This window comes from Grampus griseus (genome assembly GCF_964374135.1).
Source record: "Grampus griseus genome assembly, chromosome: 6".
NCBI classification, from domain to species: Eukaryota; Metazoa; Chordata; class Mammalia; order Artiodactyla; family Delphinidae; genus Grampus; species Grampus griseus.
The window spans coordinates 46,335,241-46,340,903 of NC_139000.1; positions in this window are offsets into that span (position 1 = coordinate 46,335,241).

Here is a 5,663-nt window from a genome sequence, read left to right on the forward strand (position 1 = left end):
TAAAATATATTAAGAATATTAAGGCAATGACGATTTATATGGCATGGATGATTTACAACTTGAAATATGTTAGAGAATGTATGGAAGATGACAGGGAAGGTAGGATGAGTCTTTAGTCTGGTGTACCTATGTACCAGGCAGGAAGGCTGGACGTCATCTCGTGAGAAACTGGAAGCCTTTGAAGGTTTTTTGAGCAGGGAACTAGAGACATCATTATAACTTTACTTTAAAAAGATAATTCTGGTGGCCATATTTAATGAACATCTATTAGTTTTCAGTCGGTCCTACCACCCTTAGTTTGGAATACTGCCCCTTCCTTGCTCCTTGTAATTTTGGTGGGGTAGTAAGCACGGGTTTCCACCTCTCCACCATGGGGTTGGGCACATGGCACAAGCTGGCTAATCAAACTGGCCCAGGAGTGAACCCTGACCCATAAGAGCTTAATATAAATCTTTGGGGGTGGGGTGGGTGGATGACATACATGCTAGTGGTCATCATGCTTTTTTCTCTGGAACTGCTACCTAAAAGACTTATTCATGTGAGCCTGTGGCTCCTTGGCTATCTTTGTCACTATGTGGACAGAACCTGACCAAGGAGGCCAACGGTGAAAAAAGCAGAGCTGAGGGATGGAAAGAGAGACAGAATTCTGATGGCATCATTTGAACACCTGTATCTAGCTATGCTTGAAACCAACTCTCTTCTTCAGTTTTCTTATTTAGTAAATTATATTTTGTTGTTTATTTCATAAACATAATTTCAATTTGGTTTCTGTATTTGTAGTTGAAAATGTTCTCACTAATGTAGAGGATAAAAGTCAGATAAAAGTGGAAGAAGAGAGATGTACTTATAGGAATTAAAGTAATCTACATGAGTGATGATAAGGGCCTGAACTAAGACAATGGAGCTAAAGAAGAGAGGCTATATCCAAATGTATGAATCCTGAATGGACGCGCTTCAGTGACTTATTAGATGTGTTAAGGAGAAAGGGGAGAGGGAGAACGAAGACTGACAGATGTTATCTATGAAACACTCTGCACCATAATTTCTAAGCAAGTGATAGGTCCCATTCTTAACTAAAATGAATGATTGAAGAAGCAGGATATGCTTTAGTTTTCCTTGGGGTTCAGTCCAAGGAAATTTATATAGTTTATTGCACCCTGGTGAATAGCCAGTGTGAAGAAACAGAGGCTGTGTGTGCATTTCCTCCTCAGTACTCTGGGAGTCAGGTTCCAAGCTTAGTGTATTGTAATTAGCTAACATAGCACTTGATGTTCCTTCATCTAAAAGCTGGGCACTGTCAGATGTGACCTGCCAGCTAAGCTGAGTGCTACGAAAGGATGAGGATGACTCACTGTGCTCTGCTGCTATGCCTGCCACTGCTCTGAATGAGATAGAAACTTCAAACCCTCATCTTTGAAGCCAGTCTTTGCGGGTAACTCTTGAGCAGAGCTGTAATTCAATCTCTAGTTCCCAGAGGTATAAGCGATGTTGTTTCAGAGAGATGATGCCACTTCTGTGCCAAAATGCAGCTGGAAGAGGATCTTGTGTGATTTGTCCAATATGATGGAATGAAAAAAAAAAAAAACAGACTAAGTAGGCGCTTAGAATGTTAGTACTTTAAAAAAGAAATCAAGTTATACAGTATCTAGTCTAAATCTGTAACCTATAAAGAGCACATTCAAATTTTTATGTAAAGCACCAAGACTTCAATATAAAGAGAATGAGCAGGAGACCCACTCATGAAGAGACATGCACAATACACAGACTCAAGGAAACCTATTTAGCCTCACGGGCAATCCAATAAATGCTTACTGAAACTAAACCAAAGTACCTTTGCATTACTAATAACTTGGAGGCAGGAAATTAAAATGTTAAAATGAAATCATGATTTTGGAATTGAGTATGGCAATATTTAACTTATGGTATTTAAAACCATAAAATATCATTACTCTTACTCAATATTCCTACTCTTGGGATTATATCCTTAGGATATTATTCGGCAGAAGAAAAAGATATGCACATAAAATGTCCATTATAACATTCTCTGTAGTATCAATATATTGGAAAAAGCTTAACTGACCAATAACAGGGAATGGATAAACAAAAATGCTGCAAAAAGGTATATAGGCACAATGTTATAAAACAATGTGGAAATATTGAAAATAAGATAACTTCTGAAATAAAGAAGCAGTATTCAAAATTGAACATACACTATGTGAATGAAAAATGTATATTTGGACAAGGACTAAGTTGACTCAAAGAAAATGGAAACAAAGTAATGCATGTATTGAAACTTAATTTATGACTGAGATTAAAAGGACAAAAAAGGAGCTACTCAATAAATAATGCTGTATGACACACAGACAAAAATCAATTCCAGCTAGTTAAAAAACTTTAATGTGAAAGGTAAAATTTCCAAACTTTTAGAAGATAATCTAGGAGAATTTTTTTCTGGCTTCAGAACAAGGAATAACTCCTTAAATCATACATTAAAAGCATTTACCATAAAAGAAAAATGATACAATTGACTTCATGAAAATAAGAAACTTCTGTTCATCCAAAGACACCCTCAAAAGAGTAAAAATACAAGCCACAAATTGAGAGTAGATATATGTAACACATATAACCCACAAAGCCCTAGTATACAGACTACAGGAAGATTTTAAAATTGGGTGAAAGTCATGAATATATATGCTTCACAAATGAAGAAGTATGAGTAGCCATTAAACAAACTCATTAATAATCAAGCAATTTTACATTACAATCACACTGAGATATGCTTCATTCCAGCGTTGCTATATATAGCTGCATGGATCACCCACTGCTCAACTCCAGGGAGCACCATCCTTATGAACTCAAATATGAGTGTCATCCCCTTGAAGCTGTGGAATGCACTGGCTCTGTTTCACAACCGCTAAACTGGCAAAAAATCAAAAGTCTGCCACATCAGCAAGGATGTGAAACAATGAGAATCTCAGTTACTGCTTACTGACGTGTAAATTGGTTCAACCCCTTTGGAGAACAGCTTGTCATTATCTAGGACAATTAATGGCAGGTTTAGAGTAGGAATGGGAAAGAGTGTTGACCAGTGACAAACAGAGAAATGAGCAGATATTAAAAATAAAAATGTGAAATGGCTCTAATCCGGATACATTTTTTTCCCCAGATGTCTTTAGAAGCCTGGCAACAAAAGTGAGGAAAGCAGATCAAGACAGGATAAAAAACTGTCAAGATAGATGGGGCTAAAGGTCAGGAGGGCACAGATAGGGTGAAGTTGAAATAATTATCCAGGCTATCCTTGTTCGTATATAGACTAAGGCATAGGCCAGCATACTATGACCTGTGGACCAAATCCAGCTTGACTACCTTTTTTTGTAAATAAAGTTCTACTGAAACACAGTCACATCCTTTCATTTCTGTGTAATCTATAAGCTCCTTTTGCTCTACAACAGTGAAGGTGAATAGTTGTGCGGAAGCCTATGGCCTGTTAAGCCTAAAATATTTATTATCTCACCCTACGGAAACATTTTGCTAACCCCTGGACCAAAACATTAGGAAAGTAAAAAAAAAAAAAAAAAAATTAGAGTGCTTGGTAAAATTTTAATGAAACAATGAAAAGATTCTTGATCTCTATCATGGAAGAGAATTACAGAATTCATGTACATAAAGTTAAAGCCAAAATGCAAGATAACAAAGTCCAGAGTGTGTTCATGCCAGTGGTTGCCAATCTGATATCAAGTTGTGATTAAATTTAGCAGACTTTTTGATCTCTAGTAATCATAGTGGAAAATCTGGAACAAAAGGCCAAACATTCCCTATGAATTGACAAAATTCTACATCATGTGGATGTAGATATAACTGACTCAATTAAAAAGACCAAAAAATAAATGGTGAGAGATTGAGTTTTGCTACTAGAGTGTTTGGGTATTCAATTACTTTTGATGACTCCTGTAGTTATGACAATAGTTTACAACAGGGGTATCCACTCACAGATGTATTTGTCAGGGCAAGACTAAACAATTATAAATGATTTCCAAAAATCCAGATAAAAACTGTCCTTGTCCCTCTCCCATAAATGTTCCTATGAGTTCACTTCAGGTTTGCAGGGGAACCCTACTCCTTGAGGTCATTCATAAGCCATATTCCAAAAGTCATTGTCATGCTACCCCTTAGGCACTATCACCAGTTGACACTGTCACTGTCACTTTCACTCTGGTCAGGACTGAATTCCCACCTCATCTAGCTTCCTGCTGGTAGAAAAGGAAAGAGGAGATAGAAGAGGTATACTTGATGCCTGAAGTCCTAGACCAAAAACTGGCACATATAACTTCTGGAACTGTGCCATGCACTCACATGTCAGCCTCAAACCTATTATTATGGAAGATGAGAATAATGGATTTTGGAAGAGAAGTAGCAGCCTCTCTCTCTCTCTGTCAAGGAATAGTAGCTTTCTATCTAGTAGAAGAATGCCAGCCCAATTGATGCTAAGCAGAGATGTAAATAATATGATTCCAAATGTGGAGATGATAAGGTAACCTATTCATAATATTTGCTTGAAAAAAAATCCATAAAAATTCTTCAGGGTTTTCTACTTTTAAACTGCATTATGAGAGATATGCAGAGATCTTTTCTCTCTTTCGCTTGGGGATGAGAGGAGGAAATGTAATATTTTTCCAGGCACTGAAACTTCTATATATTTAGTTATTCAGAACATGAAAATAAAGTTGGCAGAAAGACAATGTGGTCACAGAACAAATTAACCTCAACCTAAGATAACAAAAACTGGCAATGCAAAGCTGCCACAAATTAAGAATACTGGCCCGGTGACATGGTCATGGTCTCCTTGCCTCTCAAGGCAAATAAACAAAGTTTCGTGGGAAGTATCCTCCTATACTAACAAAGAGGAACACCAAGTCTCTTGTTTTATTAACTGGGTTAACCACAGTCTCATGAATGGAAACTATGGTGCTGATGACTTTCTGAAGATTCTTTGAACCAGGTGTGCTGGTTGGGGACCCTGGTTCTTAACTATAATATGAATATTTTATCTATGGCAACTCACGTTGAGCCATTGCTCAGGTAATCTGGAAGCAATAAAACATTAGCTGTTCAGAGGATGAATACTGGGTGGTCTACACCCAAATCTAAGTACTTCTCTAACATCAATATCAATAATTTACAAAACTTTAAAAATGATTATGAAATATTTTATTATGTGCAAGGCACTTCCCTCTGAACCACATCTGATACAAAGCTGAGTGAGATGGGCCATTTCCTCAATTTATAAGCTGCTGGAAGAATGAGCAAGCATATGTATGGGAGCTAAATTAACAGATATATCAAGGTATTAACACATTTCTATAGGAGGTGGCAAGTCAAAGAAGGTAGGGACTAAATTGATTTGGAATGGTGAGTTGGGAAGGACTAGGAAGACAGTAGGACTCTGAGGATATTACTGACCTCACGAAACCTTGGTTTTTTCATCCATACAATGGGGAGAATAGTACTTTCAATCCAGATTTATAAAGCACTTAGAATTAGGTTCATAATAACTTCAGTTGTCATTGTTGCTGTTTTTGTTTCGGCTAATGTAATTTTCTGAAAGTTTGATTTTGAATAATGAACAGAATTCCAATAGTTTAAAATACTGGAGTGTAGAATTC